The 26,041-nt window shown below is 41.6% G+C and overlaps 1 protein-coding gene across 2 annotated transcripts in view; it reads left to right on the top strand.

The window, feature by feature from the left end:
• The first annotated feature begins 3,640 nt into the window (after positions 1-3,640).
• The window catches only part of LOC117502552 (oocyte zinc finger protein XlCOF6-like), a 32,922-nt gene continuing 10,521 nt past the window's right edge, over positions 3,641-26,041 (top strand). Inside the window, exons 1-2 of one of the 2 annotated variants that reach the window (XM_034161586.1) lie at positions 3,641-3,866; positions 16,507-16,555. The gene's annotated coding sequence lies outside the window, so the exon portion shown is untranslated. Of the gene's footprint in view, positions 3,867-13,494; positions 13,564-16,506; positions 16,556-26,041 lie in introns of those variants that run through there. The other variant, XM_034161585.1, reaches the window with a different exon arrangement.

Raw genomic sequence — 26,041 nt, forward strand, 5'->3', positions numbered from 1 at the left:
TTCCGCTGAAAAAAGTATGCTGCAGTTGTGCCATTACGTTGTTTTCGAGGGTGTGTAGTGGGGAAAATGATCATTTCTCTTGTGATTGTGGACCACAATTTACTCAGCAGCCTCCGTCAAAGCCATTTAAAGATGTCAGTCGTGACTCGCCTTTCTGTTGATTAAAGTCGATAACTGGGCTTTCTTTCTATTTTTGCGGGCAAGAAGCGAAAATCATCTGTTTCACACGGGACAGTTTTTATTCATTCCTCATTAACATGCCTTTTTCGTGGGGCAGCCACCAGCATGGTTCTCTGGCGTGGACTGGACTACTAATATCTCCCACTGTGTTGGTTTGTAAACTGAAGTTACTGTCCCTCGTGTGAATGAAAAAATAGTAATATCCTCAGTGTGTTGTTGTGGGACTGATTGTCATTCCTCCTAATGTTGCCGCTCTCTGCTGAATAAAGTTAGACACTCAAAGGTTCGACCTTCTAGAATCAATAACTTCAAAGTGACTTGCTGTTTTAAATCATATGTTTCTCTCTAAACATTGTAATACAGACAAATGTGAGGAAAATGTAAGAAACCGCCTAAAGGAAATGGGATTTACATACAGAAAAGCTAAACAAAAGCCATCATTAACACCTAAACAGAAAAAACAAGGTTACAATGGGCTAAGGCAAAGCAATCGTGGACTGTGGATGACTGGATGAAAGTCATATTTAGTGATCAATCTCGAATGCATTGGGCAAGGTGATGATGCTGGAACTTTTGTTTGGTGCTGTTCCAATGGGATTTATAAAGATGACTGCCTGAAGAGAACATGTACATTTCCACAGTCATTGATGATATGGGGCTGCATGTCAGGTAAAGGCACTGGGGAGATGGCTGTCATTACATCATCAATAAATGCACAAGTTTATGTTGATATTTTGGACAATTGAAAGGATGTTTGGGGATGATGAAATCATTTTTCAAGATGATAATGCATCTTGCCATAGAGCAAAAACTGTGAAAACATTCCTTGCAAAAAGACACATAGGGTCAATGTCATGGGATAGGGTCAATATCAACGAGCAGATGTGATTTGATGCAGGTGTTAGTTTTGGGGATGAAAATTTACAGGGTGATTCCATATTTTTTTTCCTCTGCTTGGTCTAAAAAAGTAACAGTTACTGACTGCCACAATCTTTTTTTCTTGATTTCTTATAGTGTTTCTTAAAGCCAGAAAGTTGCCATTTGAAATGACTTTAGTTTTATGTCATGTCTGTGATCTGCTTTTTTTCTACAAAATTAAACAACTGAATGAACATCCTCCGAGGCCGGTGATTCCATAATTTTTGCCAGGGGTTGTATCTGAAGCTTTTGTACAACAATCGTTGCCACATAAATTCAGTATGATTTCGTAATAAAAGACGGGAGAGCAATCAGAGTGCCACAGCACGGCGCTCTGATCAGTCCCCCGTCTTTTATTTTGAAATAATGAATTTTTTATTAAAATTATTTTAATTACAAGTTTTCTAATATCAAAATGTTTTGTAACTTAAAAATGTACAGTAGTCAGAAATTCATTTTGAAGTAAAAACACATTTATAAGGATTTTAAGGTGGCCAAGAATTTGAAAAGTTAATCAATAGCTCCAAAGCTCCTGCCAGAACTAGGAAAACTAAGAAGAGAGTGAAGGGTGAACAGGTTGATGTTTTAGTGTACCATAAATACTCTAATTAATCCATTTGAATTGATACTGAGAATTATTATTTTTGAGATCTTTGAATTGTCATTTACGGTGTACTTTTCTGAACCACAGTGTATGGTTTTTTTTGGGGGGGGGGGATAAAAGGCTGGTAACACAATACAAGATGTGTGAAAAGACTGGGGTGGAGCACGTGATCTGACTCAACAAAAGTTTTTATTTTATTTATTTTATTTTATTTTATTTTTTTTCCATGGCCCACTTTAATCACTGATGATTGTAAGTCTACCTGAGCACGTGGCAGTAATTCATGGTCCCTGATGTATTTTATTGTTACTAATTTTTAGTGATGGAGAAACTGTGTGTGTTTGTTCTAGGGGTTAGTAAAGTTAGACCTTACTTGTGTGAAGTAGCTTGAGGCAACTTTGCTGAGATTTGGCACTATATAACTTTCTTTCATTTAAAATTTCACTTTAAATAAGAACTACATCAAAGCCTCTTAAATGTAACCAGAAAATGATATAAAATGATGGCAAATTCAGGTTACTGCTATTTAAACCAATACATTTATGAATAATTTTTGTAGAAACTTGAATAGTTTATAGATAAGAACATTTAGCAAGAAAAAAAAATCAGGTTTTGGCTGATGTCTTGGTGTTTTGAGCCACTGTTCTACTGCAGAGGAAAAACCTGCCCTGAGTCCAGATTTTCTTGCTGACCCCTATTCTAGATAAACAATACAATCTAACAATTACATTATCATGTATCTGCCATTATAAATTGCTCCTCTGAAGTCATTCATGTGCCCGTGTGTCCTTTTTGTCATGTTTCTATTAATAAATCAGTGGAACATCACAGACATCATTTGACCACTTCCTGAAACTACAAATTCTCAGCTATAAAATGCATCTTTCCTCATGATGATCTTTGTTCCACAGCGAATCCCAGAGTCCAGAGAAGGTCACATGGGTATGTCTCCTCTCTGTCTCTCCGAGAGGCTGCACTCTGGCTGCAGCATCTGTTAGAGGCAGATCCACACTGAAATACACTTTGAAATGCTCATAAACATCGAAAGAACGCTCTGCAAACTTTTTTGTTTTTAAATTTAGTCTTATAATAAGGGCAGGACAGTGGCTTGTTCGTTACCACTGTTGCCTCACAGCAAAAAGGTCATGGGATCAATTCCCACCTGTGGCCTTTCTCTGTGGAGTTTGCATGTTCTCCAGGGCTCCAGAGACATGCAGGTCAGGTGGATTGGAAACTTTAAATTGTCCATAGGTGTGCATGTAGATGTGAATGTATTTATCTATATGTGGCCCTGCGACAGAGTGGCGTCCCATCCAGGTTGTACCCCAACTCACGCCCTAGGCCTGCTGTGACAGGCCGCAGCTCCCCGTGATCCTTAATTGTAGTATGCAGTTGAAGATGAGTGAGTCTTAGGCTGGGTTCACACGGCAGGATAATTAGGCCGATATCGGACCCGATCTTCCCCTTCCGACAATCTTAAGGACGCCCCGACAATCGCAATGACGCTAAAAATGATCTTATCAGATATCTTGCCGGTGTGGTGTGTTAAGAGCGCTCTGATCTGCTCGGAAGGGCATCAGGAGCGCTCCGGTTTTTGTTTCTAATTTTAATACTAATTTAATTGCTTCCTTGTAGACATGCAGCAGCTGTCAGTGTGTCAAGAAGAAATTATCCCTGAGGAAGTGTGGGAGTGTGGGCATTTCGACATGGGAGAATATTAAGAGGAGCAAGAGCATTTCGCTCAAGTCTGCAGGAACAGCCACTTCACCAGCTGGATGAGTCTGGTAATCATTAAATTCCCTTTGACTCTTGTCCCTGTCAAGAGTGAAATGAGAAAACCAGCTGTTTTCACAGCTTTATCAAGCCAGTCTGATGAGAGTGTACAAGCAGATATTCCAGTGAGCAGGTCATTTGCACACAGAACACTGACGCACAAGCTGAGGGAGAGGACAAACAAATACCACAACCAGACGTCAACTCGGGCCTGTATACTGATGGCAAAAATTCAGACATTTCTGAAACTGAGACTGATGCCAGTTTTGAATGGTATCCAACACTGACATTTCAAATCAACACAGAGTGAGAAAACCAGTTGGGTGCCTTGAGCATGGAAAAAGTTGGAGGCAAAGCGACAATGAGAAAATGCACCCCACAAGCCATACAGGTGAGAAGCCATTTTGCTGTTCTGAGTGTGGTAAAAGATTTGGAAGAAAGGACCATCTAAATGAGCACATAAGAATTCATACAAGAGAGAAGCCATTTAGATGTTCTGAGTGTGGTAAAAGGTTGAGACAAAAGAGCTATCTCAAAGCGCATATGAGAATTCATACAGGAGAGAAGCCATTTAGCTGTTCTGAGTGTGGCAAAACCTTTGGACAAAAGAACTCTCTCAGAGTGCATATGAGAATTCATACAGGAGAGAAACGATTTGGCTGTTCTGAATGTGGTCTACAATTTCGACACAAGAGTAATGTTGCCACACACATGAAAAGGCATAAAGGAAAGAAACCATTTGTCTGTTCAGAATGCGGTCAAAGTTTTCGACAAGAGTGTAATCTTAACGCACACAAGGAAAGGCATCAAAAGGGTCTGGAGCCCATTCTATGAAAACTCAAAAGTACTTTATGAATTCTCACCAAATTTTCACCACAAACACATATTAGGCCAAGGAAGACTCCATGAAATGTTGGTGATGAGGATGTGAATTCTGGATCACATTTTCCCTTTATATAGGCTTTGAAGGATTATTTAAAAAATACTTCATGGATACCAAATTTTCACCACAGATAGATATTAGGGCATAGAAGATTCCACTGAATCTTGGAGATGATCCAGATCCCTCATGATCTGTATGTCTTGTTCCTGATGGTTCATGAGATATTGTGTGAACTAATGTATAGGCTTTAAGTCTGAAATAGTTAATTTGTGCATGCTGCTTTATTAAGACTTAACTGTACTTCAGCTGTGCTGTCACTTTGTAGAATTGTTTTTTTTGTAACGCATTAGATCATTTGCCACATCTAGAATAATACAAGAGTAATTACATCATACAAGGATGTAATAAAATCATCTGTTTATTTGTCTGTCTGTTTTTTTTTTTTTAGCAAGATTACATCAAAACTACTGCACGGATTTTGACAAAATTTTCTTCACAGATAAATATTGCGCCATGGAACACTCCATTAAATTTTGAAGGTGATTGAGTTTCACATTATATAGGCTTTGAAGGATAACTGTTGATGATTTGTGCACATGCTACTTTGACATTCAGTTGACAGACCTGCACTCTGCACCATCCTGAGAATTTGCTGAATCCCCAAGAAGTTGCCTGACTAATAACTACTGTGCTCACATTTACAGTGAGGGCCTTGCAACACTGGAGCAGAATGACATTTTTCTTGTGAATATTGATGTTCAGAGATGTGTTCTGGCTCCTACACTGGTTAGTGCTTGCATTATCTGGGATGTTGGATAGGTTTGTGGAACTCAGCTGCTTGGGTCCCTTTGCAGAGGAACAGTTTCGTGACTTTGATTTCACTTACAACTCAGTCAGTAAACTTCCCAACTGTCTTGGCAAGGGCTCTAGATCCCCTGGGAACAGTTACAGGACTTGACCAAGGATAGGGAAGTCTATGGATGACCTGCTTGGTCTGCTGCTGCCGCCACAACCCAGGCCTGGATAAGCGGCAGAGAATGAATGAATTCTTGAGTTCACTGACAATACTGTGATTTTTGCAGAAAGTTAGTAAGTTCTGGATTAATACTGAGGTTCACACTTTGAATAACTTCCAGGATGAAGTCCGAGGGTAGGCTGAAAAGTTCTAAGGCTCACTATGCTAGTTAATGCATTAACTGCATCATAGTCAGCCTTAGAACTTTTCAGCCTACCCTCGTATACTGTCTGAATGTGGGGAAAGTGACAACCTTGTATTGATTCGCTTTTCTGAGCAATGACATGCATGTGTCTGGATTCCCAGTCTTGGAGATCTAAAAACAGCTTATGGACTCATATGAGGTCACTGGACAGAGGTGTTTGATGTTTTCAGTACCTGTGCAGGAAAGCAAAGGTCCAACGGACCCATGTACAAAGTTGTGTACCAATAAAAACGTGGCATATGTCCATATTCCATGCTAACGTTCAGATATATCAGGAAGTGAAAATGACCATGGAAATGTGCAGTGCACGACACCAAATTCAGGCTGGTGTAGGCATGTTTCTACAACTGTTGTTACTCTGGCGACACTTACAGTGAGGTAAATAAGTATTTGATCCACTGTCGATTTTGCAAGTTTTCCCACCGACAAAGACTGTGGAGGTCTATGGGGTTAAAATTGTCTCAATATTTGTAAATGCACACAGGGTGATCTACAAATAATCATTGATTTGCAAATGTGTTCAGATATCCACAAATGCAAATTTCATATTTGTATCTTGCAAATTGGTCTTTGCAAATAATGTTGTATATTTGCAAATATAAAACTTAATTTGTAAAAATAAAAAAAATTTTTGTAAATCTGGAAATTGTATTTGTGAATTGAGTTTCAGCATTTGTGGGTCACCAATTACACGCATTCATCACTTTTTTCTGTGACGTAATTTTGAGACATTCTTTTCAAGAAATCCACACAGATCCACAAACAAATGCCTACTGATTCGCAAATACACGCTCACGCACACTGGATATCCACTAGATGGCAGTGTGGTTCCATTCATTACACAGCCGCCTATTTAGATCTCAGCCATTTGACGCATTTTGACTTCTGAGATGAGCTGGATGGACAAGGAGAGCAGTCGCCATCATCTAATGTAAGTACAAACAACTTTTGTTGTCCTAACTTAAGCCTCGACTCGCTTGATGAAGGAACATAATCAAGCGAGTCGAGTCTTAAGTTAAAAGTGATGAATGCGTGTAATTGGTGATCCACAAATGCTGAAACTCAATTCACAAATACAATTTACAGTTTTACAAATGTAATTTTTTTTTTTACAAATTTTTACATTCAACAAAAATATAAACGCAACATTTTTGGTTTTGCTCCCATTTTGTATGAGATGAACTCAAAGATCTAAAATGTTTTCCACATACACAATATCACCATTTCCCTCAAATATTGTTCACAAACCAGTCTAAATCTGTGATAGTGAGCACTTCTCCTTTGCTGAGATAATCCATCCCACCTCACAGGTGTGTGCCATATCAAGATGCTGATTAAACAACCATGATTAGTGCACAGGTGTGCCTTAGACTGTCTCACAATAAAAGGTCACTCTGAAAGGTGCAGTTTTATCACACAGCACAATGCCACAGATGTCGCAAGATTTCAGGGAGCGTGCAATTGGCATGCTGACAGCAGGAATGTCAACCAGAGCTGTTGCTCGTGTATTGAATGTTCATTTCTCTACCATAAGCCGTCTCCAAAGGCGTTTCAGAGAATTTGGCAGTACATCCAACCAGCCTCACAACCGCAGACCATGTGTAACCACATCAGCCCAGGACCTCCACATCCAGCATGTTCACCTCCAAGATCGTCTGAGACCAGCCACTCGGACAGCTGCTGAAACAATCAGTTTGCATAACCAAAGAATTTCTGCACAAACTGTCAGAAACCGTCTCAGGGAAGCTCATCTGCATGCTCGTCGTCCTCATCGGGGTCTCGACCTGACTCCAGTTCGTCGTCGTAACCGACTTGAGTGGGCAAATGCTCACATTCGCTGGCATTTGGCACGTTGGAGAGGTGTTCTCTTCACGGATGAATCCCGGTTCACACTGTCCAGGGCAGATGGCAGACAGCGTGTGTGGCATCGTGTGGGTGAGCGGTTTTCTGATGTCAATGTTGTGGATCGAGTGGCCCATGGTGGCGGTGGGGTTATGGTATGGGCAGGCATCTGTTATGGATGAAGAACACAGGTGCATTTTATTGATGGCATTTTGAATGCACAGAGATACCGTGACAGGATCCTAAGGCCCATTGTTGTGCCATACATCCAAGAACATCACCTCATGTTGCAACAGGATAATGCACGGCCCCATGTTGCAAGGATCTGTACACAATATATATACGACAGCGTGTACCAGTTCCTGCCAATATCCAGCAACTTCGCACAGCCATTGAAGAGGAGTGGACCAACATTCCACAGGCCACAATTGACAACCTGTTCAACTCTATGCAAAGGAGATGTGTTGCACTGCATGAGGCAAATGGTGGTCACACCAGATACTGACTGGTATCCCCCCCCCCCCAATAAAACAAAACTGCACCTTTCAGAGTGGCCTTTTATTGTGGACAGTCTAAGGCACACCTGTGCACTAATCATGGTGTCTAATCAGCATCTTGGTATGGCACACCTGTGAGGTGGGATGGATTATCTCAGCAAAGGAGAAGTGCTCACTATCACAGATTTAGACTGGTTTGTGAACAGTATTTGAGGGAAATGGTGATATTTGGCACACGTACTCCTTAGACAATACTCTTTTGTAAAAGCACATTAGGCACCTAAATTTTCAATAGACAGCCAGGTAGGGGTCAATTGAAGAATTACACAGGGGTCAAAATTTAAAAATGCTCCAATCATGTTGAAAGGTATTCCATATTATTTGTCTGATCATAAAGATTCCAAAAAGGTATAGTTTGGACTGTCTGTGAATGAATGTTATGGAGTTATGAGGTAAAAACACTGAGAAAGGTCAATTTCAGTTTGTACAGGGGTCAAAAGTTAAAGTTGCTCCAATTTTGGCAAAAAGTGGTGCAAATTACTGGTTGAGCTAATAGGATTAATAAATGGAATAGTTTTGACTGTGTTGCGTGCTTGGTTTGCAAAGTGAAGGATAAACAATGTCGGCATCCATTGGATTCTATGACATGTGACATATGCTACCCTGTAACATGATAACTAAGCATTATACATGATGCAAACTATTCCTTTTTAAAACCATATTCACTCAACTAATAATTTGCATCACCTTTTACAAAAAATTGAGCAACTTTAACTTTTGACCCCTGTACAAATTGAAGTTGACCTTTGTCACCAGGTTTGCTGTTTTTACCCCATAACTCCATAACATTCATTCACAGATAGTCCAAACAATACCTTTTTGGAATCTTTATGATGAGACAAATAATATGGAATATCTTTCAACATGACTGGAGCATTTTTAAATTTTGACCCCTGTGTAATTCTTCAATTGACCCCTACCTGGCTGCCTATTGAAAATTTAGGTGACTAATGTGCTTTTACAAAAGAGTATTGTCTAAGGAGTACGTGTGCCAAATTTGGTGCTTGCATCACCATTTGAAGCTTTTTGTCAGTTATCCGCTGCACTAAAACTGCTGAGTTTCACAAATATAGAAGTCGCTATTCACTTTTCCATCCAGTAGATGGCAGTGTTGTTCTATTCATTTTGACAGACGGGGGGCGTTGTGCCGAATTCAGTACCTCTGCTCTGAAACGGAACCCCTTCGCGGAACGCACATTTGCAGTTTGCACCGACAAAAACGTGCACAAATCAATATGATTCTTATTGCGTTCTCTCCATATACGTGGAAGTGAAGAGAAAATGTTCATATTTATGAGCACTTGGCTGCTTTTGTTCAGTAGGAACGAGGCGTCTGCTATTTTCATATTTATTTTATGAGGTTTCATCACACATGATGGTGTTTTAGTATTTATTTGTTAAATGAATTTAATTTTATTCATTGATGTTATGAATGAATATGTAGCTTGATTCACTGTGGAACGTTTGAGGACCCTGTTGGAATCAGACTCAGTGTCCTTGTGTGTGTGTGTGTGTGTGTGTGTGTGTGTGTGTGTGTGTGTATATATATATATATATATATATATATATATATATATATATATATATATATATATATATATATATGTAATATATTGTATACAGACATATATATATATATATATGTCTGTATACAATATATTACATATTTATTCAGAATACCCAAATAATCATCACCATTATTATTAATATGATGATTACTTCTTCTTCTTTGTCTTTCGGCTGTTCCCGTTAGGTGTCGCCACATCAGATCAATCGTTTCCATCTCACCCTGTCCTCTGTATCTTCCTCTGTCACACCAACCACCTGCATGTCCTCTCTCAGCACATCCATGAACCTCCTCTTTGGCCTCCCTCTTCTCCTCCTGCCTGGTGGCTCCATCCTCAGCATCCTTCTCCCTATATACCCTGGGTCCCTCCTCTGCACATGCCCAAACCATCTCAATCTCGCCTCTCTGACTTTGTCTCCAAACTGTCCCACCTGAGCTGTCCCTCTGATATGTTCATTCCTAATCTTGTCCATTCTTGTCACTCCCAAAGAGAATCTCAACATCTTCAGGTCTGCCACCTCCAGCTCTGCCTCCTGTCTTTTTGTTAGTGCCACCGTCTCTAAACTGTACAACATAGCTGGTCTGACTACTGTCTTGTAAACCTTCCCCTTCACCCTTGCTGATATTCTTCAGTCACAAATCACTCCTGCCACCTTTCTCCACCCACTCCACCCTGCCTGCACTCTCTTCTTCACCTCTCTACCACACTCTCCATTACTTTGAACAGTTGACCCCAAATATTTAAACTCATCTACTTTCACCGCTTCTACTCCTTGTAACTGCACTATTCCACTGGGCTCCCTCTCATTCACACACATGTACTCAGTCTTGCTTCTACTGACTTTCATTCCCCTTCTCTCCAAAGCATATCTCCACTTCTCCAGACTAGACTCAACTTGCTCTCTACTCTCACTACAGATCACAGTGTCATCTGCAAACATCATAGTCCATGGGGACTCCTGTCTGATCTCTTCCGTCAACCTGTCCATCACCACTGCAAACAAGAAAGGACTCAGAGCTGATCCTTGGTGTAATCCCACCTCCACCTTGAATGAGTCTGTCATTCCGACTGCGCATCTCACCGCTGTCACACTATTCTTGTACATGTCCTGCACTACCCTAACATACTTCTCTGCCACTCCAGACTTCCTCATACAATACCACAACTCTTCTCTTGGCACCCTATCACAAGCTTTTTCTAAGTCCACAAACACACAATGTAACTCTTTCTGTCCTTCTCTGTACTTTTCCAACAGTATTCTCAGAGCAAACATTGCATCTGTAGTGCTCTTTCTCAGCATGAAACCATATTGCTGCTCACAGATCTTCACCTGTTTTCTAAGCCTAGCTTCTACTACTCTTTCCCATAACTTCATGCTGTGGCTGATCAGCTTTATGCCTCTGTAGTTACTGCAGCTCTGCACATCACCCTTGTTCTTGAAAATAGGAACCAGCACACTTCGTCTCCACTCCTCAGGCATGCTCTCACTTGCCAAGATTTTATTAAACAATCTGGTTAGAAACTCTACTGCCATCTCTCCTAGACATTTCCATGCCTCCACTGGAATGTCATCTGGACCGGCTGCCTTTCCACTCTTCATCCTCTTCATAGCAGCCCTCAATTCTTCCTTGCTAATCTCTTGTACTTCCTGATTTACTCTCACCACATCATCCCAGCCTTTTCCTCTCGCTCATTTTCTTTATTCATCAACTCTTCAAAATATTCCCTCCACCTTCTCAGCACCACACTCCACACTTGTCAGCACATTACCATGTGCATCTTTTTACCACCCCTAACCTGCTGCACATCCTTTCCAGCTCTGTCCCTTTGTCTGGCGAATCGGTACAAGTCCTTTTCTCCTTCCTTACTATTCAACTTCTTGTACAGCTCGCAATATGCCTTTTCCTTTGCTTTTGCCACTTCTCTTTTCACCTTGCGCCGCATGTCCTTGTACTCCTGTCTACTTTCTTCATCTCTCCGACTATCCCAAAACTTTTCGCCAACCTCTTTCTCCTTATGCTTTCCTGGACCTCTTCATTCCACCACCAAGTCTCCCTGTCTTCCTTCCACTGTCCAGATGTCATACCCAGTACTGTCCTAGCTGTTTCCCTCACCACATCTGCAGTACTTTTACAGTTGTCCAAAATTGCTTCCCCTCCAACCAGTGCTTCTCTCACCTGCTCACTAAATTTCACACAACAGTCTTCCTCCTTCAGCTTCCACCATCTGATCCTTTGTTGAGCTCTCACTCTCATCTTCTTCTTTACCTCTAAAGTCATCCTACAAACAACCATCCTGTGCTGTCTAGTGACACTCTCTCCTGCTACCACCATACAGTCTGTGATTTCTTTTAGCTTGCATCTCCTATAAAGAATGTAGTCCACCTGTGTGCACCTTCCTCCACTCTTATATGTTACCCTGTGCTCCTCCCTTTTCTTAAAGTAGGTATTCACCACAGCCATTTCCATCCTTTTTGCAAAATCAACTACCATCTGTCCTTCCCCATTCCTATCCTTGATACCATATCTACCCATTACTTCCTCATCACCTCTGTTCCCTTCACCAACATGCCCATTGAAGTCTGCTCCTATCACCACTCTTTCATGCTTGGGCACATTCTCCACCACCTCATCTAACACACTCCAGAAATCTTCTTTCTCCTTCATCTCACAACCTACCTGTGGGGCATATGCACTGATGATATTCATCATCACCCCTTCAATTTCCAACTTCACACTCATCACCCTGTCAGACACTCACTTAACCTCCAACACACTTTTAACATACTCTTCCTTTAAAATGACCCCAACACCATTTCTCTTCCTGTCCTCACCATGGTACAACAACTTGTACCCACCGCCGATGCTCCTGCTCTTACTTCCCTTCCACTTGGTCTCTTGCACACACAATATGTCTTCCTTTCTCCTCTCCATCATATCAGCCAGCTCTCTCCCTTTACCAGTCATACTACCAACATTCAAAGTCCCCACTCTCATTTCCACCCTTCTAGTTTTCTTCTTCTCCCGCTGTTCGTGGAAACGTTTTCCACCTCTTCTTCGTCGTCTTCACCCAGCAGTAGCCCAATTTCCACCGGCACCCTGTTGGGCAATAGCACCAGTGGCGGACGTTGTTAACCCGGGCCACGACCGATCCGGTATGGGAATTCGATTCTGAGTCTGCATAGTTCGGTTGGCTTGTTTTACGCCGGATGCCCTTCCTGACGCAACCCTCCTCATTTATCCGGGCTTGGGATGATGATTACTATTGGTATTATTATTATGATTTAAAAAAAGTACACAAATCAGTGGTTGTCATTCCATCTTACTTCATTTCGAAATACAAAAGAAATGTGAAAACATATGTATTTTCAGAAGTGTGTGTTAAATATATTTTTGTCGAACTAGTTATATATGGCAACAGTTTTTGATGCCAATTTCAATTGCAATTTTACGGGCAGTTTAATATAAAATGGCTATGGGTTGTCTGAAATTTGGTTTGCGTTTGGTTTTGCAGTAGCAGACACAATATTTGTTTCAGCAAGTTTTCAGGGTCTCATGCATGCAGTCTCTTATAAATGTTATGAAATGCATAAAAAAAATACATTTTGGTCGTATAATGTTCATTTGTACAACGGCGTTTTAGGGCCACATAGAATTATTATTTTGTTTAGACTAAGATAATAAAGTCGTAATTTTACGAGAATAAAGTAATATTACGAGAATAAAGTCATAATATTTCGACTTTTTTCTTGTAATATTACGACTTTATTCTCGAAGTCCAAAAAAGAAAAAAAAAAAAATAAGAAATTCAGTGTGGCCCTAAAACTCCGTCGTATATTCGCCATGTGGTTTCTCAGTTTGACTGACTGCAACTCTCTGGCGCGCAAGGGATGATGGGATATGTTTTTTAGGTCGGGCATCGATGTGGTCAGCCCCGATGCGCTGTTAGCTTCAGAGGCCCAGAGTTATTTTTAGCACCGACGACGCTACTTTAAAAGTAGAATTCTTTCGTGAAGAGAGTGAGTTTCCAATTTGCAGAGGGTTTTATGTTTTATCGGGAATGGATGTTACCTGGGATCGATAGTAATTCCTACTGAGTTGGGATGTTGTAAGTTATTTGCCATTATTGGGTTATTGGCTAAGGGCTAGCTAACTCGCCGCTATGTGGTCTGCTTAGACGATGTCTGCTTATTAGTGCAGCGGCTAAGTTGATATTTAGAGCAAAATCGTGCAAATGGTGATACAAGCACCAAAGTTAGCACAAATACTCCTTAGACGTTATTCTTTTGAACAAACCGACTGGCCATTTAAATTTTCAATAGGCGGCCAGGTAGGGGTCAATTGAAGAATTGCACAGGGGTCAAAATTAAAAATGCTCAAATCATTTTGAAAACTACACCACATTATTTGTCTCATCTTAAAGATTCCAAAAAGGTATAGTTTTGACTATCTATGACTGAATGATCAGGAGTTATGGGGTAAAAACAGCAAAAATGGTGACAAAGGTCAGTGTCAGTTTGTACAGGGGTCAAAAGTAAAAGTTCCTCCAGTTTTGGTAATAAATGATGTAAATTATTTTCAAAAGAGTAATGCCTAAGTAGTATTTGTGCCAACTTTGGTGCTTGTGTCACCATTTGCACAATTGTTTTTCTGCTGCACTACATTGTGTTAACTAAATTCAGGCAAAAGCTGAAGCCAAAGCGAAGCTCTTCAGTATCTCACCATGTCATTCACACGCACATATATTTGTATGTATATATGTGGCTTTCAGGTTTCCCCCACCTTTTTAAGCATTTTTCTTTTTTTGCCTACAGTATGGCCAAATTATCATATGGCAATATTGTGAAATCAGTATGATATACGATATGAATGTGATTTCACTCAAAGTGCAGCAACAGTGAAAATTAAACATTCTTAAACAAAACAGTAATAATACCACACTCATTTTGCACTCATCATAAGCTTAGGATACAGTATCCCCCAAAAGTATTGGAACACTTGATATTTCACACACATTATGTTCGAAAGATTAAAAAAAGAAAACAAGATTATACAATCAAATTACTACGATGACTGGTCCAAGGTGGTGGCTGCATTTCTTGCGCCTCAGCAGTCAGTGCTGCGTCTACTCCTCTTTATAATGTCTGTGTTTGTCTAAATCAAATCAATTTTATTTATATAGCGCCAAATCACAACAAACAGTTGCCCCAAGGGGCTTTATATTGTAAGGCAAAGCCATACAATAATTACGAAAAACCCCAACAGTCAAAACGACCCCCTGTCAGCAAGCACTTGGCGACAGTGGGAAGGCAAAACTCCCTTTTAACAGGAAGAAACCTCCAGCAGAACCAGGCTCAGGGAGGGGCAGTCTTCTGCTGGGACTGGTTGGGGCTGAGGAGAGAGAATCAGGAAAAAGACATGCTGTGGAAGAGAGCAGAGATCAATCACTAATGATTAAATGCAGAGTGGTGCATACAGAGCAAAAAGAGAAAGAAACACTCAGTGCATCATGGGAACCCCCCAGCAGTCTAAGTCTATAGCAGCATAATTAAGGGATGGTTCAGGGTCACCTGATCCAGCCCTAACTATAAGCTTTAGCAAAAAGGAAAGTTTTAAGCCTAATCTTAAAAGTAGAGAGGGTGTCTGTCTCCCTGATCTGAATTGGGAGCTGGTTCCAGAGGAGAGGAGCCTGAAAGCTGAAGGCTCTGCCTCCCATTCTACTCCTGCAAACCCTAGGAACTACAAGTAAGCCCGCAGTCTGAGAGCGAAGCGCTCTATTGGGGTGATATGGTACTATGAGGTCCCTAAGATAAGATGGGACCTGATTATTCAAAACCTTATAAGTAAGAAGAAGAATTTTAAATTCTATTCTAGAATTAACAGGAAGCCAATGAAGAGAGGCCAATATGGGTGAGATATGCTCTCTCCTTCTAGTCCCTGCCAGTACTCTAGCTTCAGCATTTTGAGTTAACTGAAGGCTTTTCAGGGAACTTTTAGGACAACCTGATAATAATGAATTACAATAGTCCAGCCTAGAGGAAATAAATGCATGAATTAGTTTTTTCAGCATCACTCTGAGAACAAGACCTTTCTAATTTAGAGATATTGCACAAATGCAAAAAAAGCAGTCCTACATGTTTGTTTAATATGCGCATTGAATGGCATATCCTGATCAAAAATGACTCCAACATTTATCACAGTATTACTAGAGGTCAGGGTAATGCCATCCAGAGTAAGGATCTGGTTAGACACCATGTTTCTAAGATTTGTGGGGCCAAGTACAATAACTTCAGTTTTATCTGAGTTTAAAAGCAGGAAATTAGAGGTCATCCATGTCTTATGTCTGTAAGACAATCCTGCAGTTTAGCTAATTGGTGTGTGTCCTCTGGCTTCATGGATAGATAAAGCTGGGTATCATCTGTGTAACAATGAAAATTTAAGCAATGCTTTCTAATATATGCCTAGGGAAGCATGTATAAAGTGAATAAAATTGGTCCTAGCACAGAACCTTGTGGAACTCCATAATTAACCTTAGTCTGTGAAGAAGATTCCTCATTTACATGAACAAATTGTAATCTATTAGATAAATATGATTCAAACCCCCGCAGCGCAGTGCCTTTAATACCTATGGCATGCTCTGATCGCTGTAATAAAATTTTATCGTCAACAGTATCAAAAGCAGCACTGAGGTCTAACAGAACACCTTCGGTTTGTGGCTTTTACAGCTTCTTACGACAATGTTGTCCAGTTTGTGTATTTTCTCCATTGGGGCTGAATTTTTGTGTCATTTCCGGTTGTGCCTCCGTCTACCGTAGAGCGAGCTTGCGGCACTTTGCTCGTATTATACTTAACATAGCCCTGAAGTTATTGGTGTTTCTCTGATATTACTGTCTTAATAAGCACCATGTGTTTAGGATTTGTAATGGCAATCACATTGTTTTATTTGTGTTTCTGTCTTGCAGAAACCATTCGTCCACCATTGGGGAACCAGAGATTAAAGTTCAGTTGTTGGTGAGGAAAGGTTTTACTGATCGTTATTTCCTGGAGGATGCTGGTGTTCTTTGCAGATGAATGATTGTAGCAGTTAAAAGCTCAATGAGGAATAGGAGTGCCTGGGTTTGCAATTATTTTGGATTAAGATGAAGATCCCAGCTTTCAATGAGTTCCTGGGTACAGCCATCAGAAGTATATCTGTATGTGGTGATAGTGTTGAACTTGTAGGGACATTCTCTATGTCATGTGACCTTCATGACTCTGGGTCCTCAGCCTTTGAGTTTGAGAGAATTCTGGGAAGAGTTTATGGACTCATGAGGTCACTGGACAGAGGTGCTTGGTGATGCCAATATCTGCAGAAGAATGAAGTAGTGTTCCACTACTTACTCGGCCAGCTGATTAATTGGGCCTATTAATGCCATTTTTCTGTAATTGCCATTGGTTGATTAAAATGCTCACAAAGCTGATTAAAAAAAAAATCTATGCAAAGCCCGCTGTTCGACACTACCTGTACACCCCTGTCACACCTTGACATTTTAACCTGCATATGCCGTGCATATTAAAAATGCTGGTGTACGTCTAATAAGTTATGGGTAAAGAGCATGCTGAAGCACTCTGATATACGTACATCGTAATACAGTGAGTACACAACAGTGAGTGCACAATATTTTTGACATATGCCAGCGTATAGCTCATACGTCCCGCATAGCCGGTCCATAAGTTGTAGGCATGGGCACAAATTGGGGGGGATAGGGGGACATGTCCCCCCCACCTTTTCAACCAGGGGGACAGAATATGGTATGCCCCCCCCCCCCACCTTCTAACATATATGCGTGTACTTGAAACATGCTATGCCGGTCTTATGTGCAAACCGTGTCAGTCTTACGAGGTCTGTGAGAAAAGTATCCGACCTTTTTATTTTATGCAAAAATATATATGGATTTGATTCATATGTTTTTACGTCAGCCAAGCTTGAACCTTCGTGCGCATGCGTGAGTTTTTTCACGCCTGTCGGTTGCGTCATTCGCCTGTGGGCAGGCTTTGAGTGAGCACTGGTCAACCCCTCTCGTCGTTTTTTCATTGCGAGGAAATGGCGGAATGATTTGGGCTTTGTTCCATCAGAATTTTTTCAGAAACTGTTAGAGACAGGCAGCTGGAAACCATTCGGAAAATTCACATGGCTTTTGGTGAAAATTTTATGGGCTTCACAGAGATTAAGGAGTGTTACTACCGCTTTAAGGATGGCACACAATGGCGCACGGCGCGCCGCGCTCCTAGGCAGAAACGACCATTGACAGGCAGAAATGACCATTTCATTTCTAAACGGATGGCATTATGGATCCGGGACCATCGTGTGTAATTTCTCTGGTTATCACAAGAGCTGGCCATCAGCCATTTTCCGGCAGATTTCACTTTTAACAAGAGATTTTGTCATGGAAAGCGATCTCGGCTTTCAGTGGCTTACCAGTCGAGTGAGTGTAAGAGAAATTGTGGAGAGCTGGGCATGTCCCAACTTGTCCTCTGACACTCCAAAACGGAGGTGTTCTTTGTCTCGCTCCATCAGCGAATCCGTCGTGACGCGCGAAGCCTCCGCACGGCTTTCCATGACAAAATCTCTTGTTAAAAGTGAAATCTGCCAGAAAATGGCTGATGTCCAGCTCTTGTGATAACCAGAGAAACTGCACACGATGGTCCCGGATCCATACTGCCATCCGTTTAGAAATGAAATGGTTGTTTCTGTCTGTCGATCGCGGCTCGGAGCGCGGCGCGCCGTGCACCATTGTGAGGCATCCTTAAAGTGGTAGTAACACTCCTTAATCTCTGTGAAGCCCATAAAATTTTCACTGAAAGCCATGTGAATTTTCCGAATGGTTTCCAGCTGCCTGTCTCTAACAGTTTCTGAAAAAATTCTGATGGAACAAAGCCCAAATCATTCTGCCATTTCCTCGCAATGAAAAAACGACGAGAGGGGTGGACCAGTGCTCACTCAAAGCCTGCCCACAGGCGAATGACGCAACCGACAGGCGTGAAAAAACTCACGCATGCGCACTAAGGTTCAAGCTTGGCTGACGTAAAACATATGAATCAAATCCTATATTTTTTGCATAAAATAAAAGGTCGGATACTTTTTTCACAGACCTCGTATGTGCAAAACCATGTCAGAATAGTATCTTTGTTTCTGCAAGTTTGTATTTTTAGCAGCATTGACTTATTTACAACACCTGTTTCTTGTTTGTCACATTAGAAATAGTTGCCTCTAGGGACTAGTGTCTACACATAAGTATCAATGGACCATATACTAATTTACTAAATTCTGAAAGTTAGAAAAGGAAATAAGAAACGCTATCTGGGACCTCAGAAAGTCCATCTGCAATTATTGCTTGATCTCCAAAATCAGTCTATGTGAGAGAAATTATGTTCAGTATGAGTGTTGTCATTCGTGCCACTTCGAAAATTAAATTCATGATAAGTAATTTATCCTAAACTTATGAGCTGTTGTTTTTTCAAACTTATGCAAAAACAAATCTTGAGGAAAAAAATACAGTATGCGATAGTTAATAATTATTAAGAGCCTCTTCTTTCATATTTATGAATACATTTGACCGCATTGCAGTTGTTTTTTTAATGAAAACTCAACCTATCATTCTTTTTGAGTTCTACACATGTGGTGATACCTTATTCACACCAGGATGTTAATAAAATCAATGCTGGCTATTCTCAGAATAAAGTACTTATAGCCACAGTTTCAAATTGCGTAAGTCAAATGGTGTCTACTGTATGGTCTTCTCAAAACATTAAAATTACTGTTCTGGATGCTCAGAATGCATCTGAGCTTATCTGGAAACCGTTGGCTTCTGGGGGCCTAAAGCAGCCTATGGCCTTCGGCCCTGCGGGCCTTTCACTTTGTCCTCCCCCATTTCTAGTGCACCCTTGGTTGTAGGTAAGTTATGCGATTGTTGACACACGTTTAAGGTGCGTTTACACATAACCAAGATGCGTTACGAATGTCATTTTTCTGTCATTCATGACACATTCCTGACATTCTTAATGTGACTTAACGCATCTGAATAGGTTTCTTAATAGTGCGTGTTGGTGTGTGATATTCTTGATATTCGTGGAGCATGTTTTTGCCTGTCAAAAAATCTTCCACGAAGGTCACACACCACCCTCATTTCGTCTCACGTCGTGGAAGTTGCAACTGAGCGTATTGATCCGTCTTGATGAGTAGTGATCCTTAATAGAATGTGACAACGTTTGTAGTGGTTCCTGTGATGGTTCTTGGAGCCCAAACTGTCCCGCGTTATTACGAAGTGCCACGGAAACTGTCAAGTTTTGACACGACTTGTAACGCGGCGTCACATTTCACTGCGCGCCACAACAAATCAGTTTTCTGTCACGTGCGCACAATTAAACTCGGCTCCAAATGTTGTTCCACAGTTCCTGTTGAAGCTCCTCAGGACGCTCCTGCAGGTGTTCCACCTGCTGTTGTAACCGATGAGCGGGAGAACGAGTTTGAGCCAGAGGAACTAGAGGAGCGATAAGAGCCTCACGTGCAGCCAGACATCTCTGCACCTCCTCCAGTCCGGCGGAGGAAGAAGCGCACGCACAATTAAACCCTGCTGCATCGCATTCAGTTTGATTGCTGACACCAAGTCGGCTAAAAGTCTAATTTCAGTGTGCTCCTGCAGGTGTTCCACGTGCTGCATGTGCCTGATGTTTTAGAAAATGCACGAGACGACTGCTGCACGATGCCACACATCTGGCTCTGTCCTCCTCCTCCTCTCTGCACCACTCCATGGCACAGAGCACAACTACACATGCAGTCACAAAGTTCTTCTGAAATACTGGAGCGATCTGAATTCGGTTGGATGAATATGGGTGTGTGTGTGTGTCTGTGTGTGTGTGTGTGTGTGTGAGACAATTCACCTCGTTCACAACATGACAGAACTTAACGATGCGCTGTTACGCGCAATAGCGCGCAACAACACGGAACACTATGCTTGACCGTGCGTAATGGTTCCTGATAATTCTCAGCAACATGTGCCATTAATCATAACGTGTGGTAACAGGTTGCAGCAGTTCCTTTGGACACCTGACGCCTCTGCCCCGAATCATCACATTCGTGATCAGCAGCCAAGAATGTGTACTTTGTGGCATTCGTGACTTGTTGTCGTTATGTGTAAATGCAGCATTATTGTCAGTTACTCTTAAGTCAAAATATGCCCATCGATGCTGTCCATTGGTTGGCGGAAAAACTCAAAGCTGCAGTCATGCGAACAGTTCAGACGGTTACAAATATTAAAGCCATTCATACACGTAATAAAATAAAGTCTGTTACGTCATTTCAGTCAGATTCATCATCACAGGCAGCCTGATGAAAACGTATCCACATAAAGCGTCCTGATTTTGGAAAAAGACATCTGAAAATGTTTGTTCCTTGTGATGGCTGAAGTTGAAGAGTCACAGCTCCTTGTTCATTCTTGTCAGCGTTTACCACAAACGTCAGTTGATTGTTCAACAGTCTGCATGCAATGAAAATAATCCCCTGATCCACCAAGACAAAATGAAAATGAAATTTAAAAAAATGTTAAATTACTCTGTTTGGCTTCCGTGTGGAGCAGAGAGGCCGCGCAACAGCGTACGCGTGCTCGATGATGTGTTTGTCAAGATTTACATGATCCACCTGCCAAACGAAATAATTTTGCCGGCGATGGAAACGCAATCAAAGCCAGGCTTAACTCTTCTGACCTGCACCATACTGTGCAGTACTGACCCGGACCACTCAGTCGAAACAGGGCTGTCGGCATGCACTGGCTAAATTATCAAGATGTGATGTGGCCCTTAGCTTTGACACACTTGAGGTGGGCTGCATTCTACACACTCCCAGCTGCTGAAGACAGAACGTTACAGTCAGAAACAGTTAAAAACTGATGATGATAGCAACTATTTTTGCTATTTTTAGTTGTTCCTGCAACTTCATTGTCAAATAATAAAAAACAGAAAATTATCACAACTTGCTTTGCAAATTTTTAGAAAAGCGGTAATATAATAAAAAACCAAGACATTTAGAGCAGGTTATTAAGAAAAATTATAAAGGTGTGTGTGTGTGTGTGGGGGGGGGGGGGGGGGTCAAGGAAGACCTCCCCAAAATTGACCTCCTCATGGTCAATTTTGCAAATCCATGAGCACACATTGATACTGGATAACTACATTGCTTGAGAAATGGCAAGATTTAAAACTCTGCGCTTTCAAAGCTCAGTACAGTTAATTTGTTGTTGCTCCTAATAAAATATACAGGTTTTTTTCTATATTGTTGCATTTGCTCTTGTGTTTCAGTGATAAATGCAAATAAAGCTAGTTTGGAATTAGTAAAGCACTGAGGTGAGCAAGTGTGGTTTGTTTAATTTAGACAGTTTACTGTCTGGAAGACAGAAATGGTGTCAGACGGAACTGTCTTTATGTTGTCCTGAAGGATGGAGCAAGGCAGCCCCATGCCACGGATGGACTGGGATTCATACAGCCTGTCTGGGGAAAGGAAAAAAAAAGCTATGGTCTTTCGACCGCCCTGCTCTTTAGCTATCAGTATTGGCATCAGCCATTTCAGTCGACCACCAGAATGATGCTCAGAGTCTTTTGGGTGTTGGTGCTACTTCTGTTACTGTATGTTTGTGAGACCTGAGCAATAATTTGATATGAAAGCAATGGCTGGATATCTTTGGTACTAGGTCTTTTCAGAGGATCCTTGGGTGCCACTGAAGTGATTTTGTGTCAAATTTTGGTTCCTTAAACCCTCTCAAACACTATTTCCTGCAAGTTATTAGTCTTTGCTATAGTCTTACTTTAAAGCTAAAAGAAACAAGGTTTCAGGCCAAAACACAGAAGATGAGCATAAATGTGTCAGAGGAACATCAGACCTGCAAATTTACACACAACAGTTTTGAAAGAAAATCCTTACAAATGTTTTTTTTTTTTAACTTCAAGATTAATTTCTGATTACTGTACGCTTTGAAGGGCAGCACGGTGGATTAGGGTTAGCACTGTTGCGTCACAGCAAGAAGGTCATGGGATCGATTCCACATGGGGCCTTTCTGTGTGGTGTTGGTACATTCTCCCCGTGTTTTGCGTGCATTTCCTTCTGGGGGTCCAGCTTCCTCCACATACAAAAGATGTGGGTTAGGTGGATTGGAAAATTTAAATTGTCTATTGCAGGGATGAACTGATCCACATTTTTTCACTTCTGATCCGATCCCTGAATTGGATATTGGCTGAGACCGATACTATTCTGCTCCCAGAGCTCTGTTTGCTTATTATTATTATTATTATATATTATTATTTATTGTTGATTTTTATATGAGGATATTTGTATTCCCAGGTGTACAGCTTTCATGATGAAGTGGTGTACAGGAGTATTTTCTTAAAAAGATCTGAAAGTTCAGCTACAATTTGCCAGAAGGTACATCTAAGATGGCCCAAGCTGAGATTTGATGTTTTTGGTGAAAGAATTAAAGTGCTTTATTTTTGGTGGTTTCTTGTGGTGTTTTGGAAATGCAGAAGTGCAACTCCTTCCTCAAAATGGTAAACGTAGTTTTTGGTGGCAGAAATGGCAGGTCTTGAAAAAAGCAGTCTTTATAGAGAAATGACAGGTCTCTCTCTCTAATAAATTAGCTCTTTAGAATGCTGAAACATTAACAAATGTTTCCTTGTTCTTTGTCTTTCGGCTGCTCCCATTAGGGGTCGCTACAGCAGATCAATCATTTCCATCTCACCCTGTCCTCTGTGTCTTCCTCTGTCACACCAACCACCTGCATGTCCTCCCTCAGCACATCAATAAAACCTCCTCTTTGGCGTCCCTCTTCTCCTCCTGCTGTGGCTTCATCCTTCAGCATCCTTTTCCCTATATACCCTGGGTCCCTCCTCTGCACATGTGCAAATCATCTCAATCTCGGCTCTCTGACTTTGTCTCCAAACCGTCCCACCTGAGCTGTCCCTCTGATATGTTCATTCCTAATCTTGTCCATTCTGTCACTCCCAAAGAGAATCTCAACATCTTCAGCTCTGCCACCTCCAGCTCTGTCTCCTGTCTTTTGTTAGTGCCACCGTCTCTAAACTGTACAACATAGCTGGTCTGACTACTGTCTTGTAAACCTTCCACTTCACTCTTGCTAATATTCTTTGGTCACAAATCACTCCTGCCACCTTTCTCCACCCACTCCACCCTGCCTGCACTCGCTTCTTCACGTCTTTACTACACTCTCCATTACTTTGAACAGTTGACCCCAAATATTTAAACTCATCTACTTCACCACTTCTACTCCTTTAACTGCACTATTCCTATTCCACTGGGCTCCCTCTCATTCACACACATGTACTCAGTCTTGCTATTCTGACTTTCATTCCCCTTCTCTCCAAAGCATATCTCCATCTCTCCAGACTAGATTCAACTTGCTCTCTACTCTCACTACAGATCAGTCATCTGCAAACATCATAGTCCATGGGGACTCCTGTCTGATCCCATCAGTCAACCTGTCCATCACCACTGCAAACAAGAAAGGACTCAGAGCTGATCCCACCTCCACCTTGAATGAGTCTGTCATTCCGACTGCACATCTCACCGCTGTCACGATATTCTTGTACATGTCCTGCACTACCCTAACATACTTCTCTGCCACTCCAGACTTCCTCATACAATACCACAGCTCTTCTCTGGGCACCCTATCATAAGCTTTTTCCAAGTCCACAAAACACACAATGTAACTGTTTCTGGGCTTCTCTGTACTTCTCCAATAGTATTCTTAGAGCAAACATTGCATCTGTAGTGCTCTTTCTTGGCATGAAACCATATTGCTGCTCACAGATCTTCACATGTTTTCTAAGCCTAGCTTCTGCTACGCTTTCCTATAACTTCATGCTGTGGCTGATCATCTTTATGCCTCTGTAGTTGCTGCAGCTCTGCACATCACCCTTGTTCTTGAAAATAGGAACCAGCACACTTCGTCTCTACTCCTCAGGCATCCTCTCACTTTCCAAGATTTTATTAAATCTTGGCAAGTTTATTTTATTATTTTTTCCTCGTTACTATTCAACTTCTTGTACAGCTCGCAATATGCCTTTTCCTTCGCTTTTGCCACTTCTCTTTTCACCTTATGCCGCATCTGCTTGTACTCCTGTCTACTTTCTTCATCTCTCCGACTATCCCAAAACTTTTTTACCAACCTCTTTCTCCTTATGCTTTCCTGTACCTCTTCATTCCACCACCCAGTCTCCTTCTCTTCCTTCCACTGTCCAGATGTCATACTTTACTGTCGTGGTTGTCTCCCTCACCACATCTGCAGTACTTTTCCAGTTGTCCAAAATTGCTTCCCCTCCAACCAGTGCTTCTCTCACCTGCTCGCTAAATTTCACCCAACAGTCTTCTTCCTTCAGCTTCCACCATCTGATCCTTTGTTGAGCTCTCACTTTCTTCTTCTTCTTTACCTCTAAAGTCATCCTACAAACAACCATCCTATGCTGTCTAACAACACTCTCTCCTGCCACCACCTTACAGTCTCTGATTTCTTTTAGCTTGCATCTCCTATAAAGAATGTAGTCCACCTGTGTGCACCTTCCTCCACTCATATATGTTACCTTGTGCTCCTCCCTTTTCTTAAAGTAGGTGTTCACCGCAGCCATTTCCATCATTTTTGCAAAATCAACTACCATCTGCCCTTCCATATTCCTATCCTTGATACCATATCTACCCATTACTTCCTCATCACCTCTGTTCCCTTCACCAACATGCCCATTGAAGTCCGCTCCTATCACCACTCTTTCATGCTTGGGCACACTCTCCACCTCATCTAACACACTCCAGAAATCTTCTTTCTCCTTCATCTCACAACCTACCTGTGGGACATATGCACTGATGATATTCATCATCACCCCTTCAATTTCCAACTTCACACTCATCACCCTGTCAGACACTCACTTAACCTCCAACACACTTTTAACATACTCTTCCTTTAAAATGACCCCAACACCATTTCTCTTCCTGTCCTCACCATGGTACAACTTGTACCCACCACCGATGCTCCTGCTCTTACTTCCCTTCCACTTGGTCTCTTGCACACACAATATGTCTACCTTTCTCCTCTCCATCATATCAGCCAGCTCTCTCCCTTTACCAAACGTTCTCCTCTTCTTCGTCGCCTTCGCCCAGCAGTAGCCCAGTTTCCACCAGCACCCTGTTGGGCAACAGCACTGCTGGCGGACGTTGTTAACCCGGGCCTCGACTGATCCGGTATGGAAATTCGATTCTTAGTCTGCATAGTTCGGTTGGCTTGTTTTATGCCGGCTGCCCTTCCTGATGCAACCCTCCTCATTTATCCGGGCTTGGGACCGGCACCCAGAATGTACTGGCTGCACACCCCATGTGGCTGAGTTGAAACATTCATAAATGTAAAAGAACTAAATGAATATAATTAATGCTATACATGTTTATGTGCGGTGATGCAAATGAGTATTTGA

The sequence above is a fragment of the Thalassophryne amazonica genome, chromosome 21, assembly GCF_902500255.1.
Source record: "Thalassophryne amazonica chromosome 21, fThaAma1.1, whole genome shotgun sequence".
NCBI classification, from domain to species: Eukaryota; Metazoa; Chordata; class Actinopteri; order Batrachoidiformes; family Batrachoididae; genus Thalassophryne; species Thalassophryne amazonica.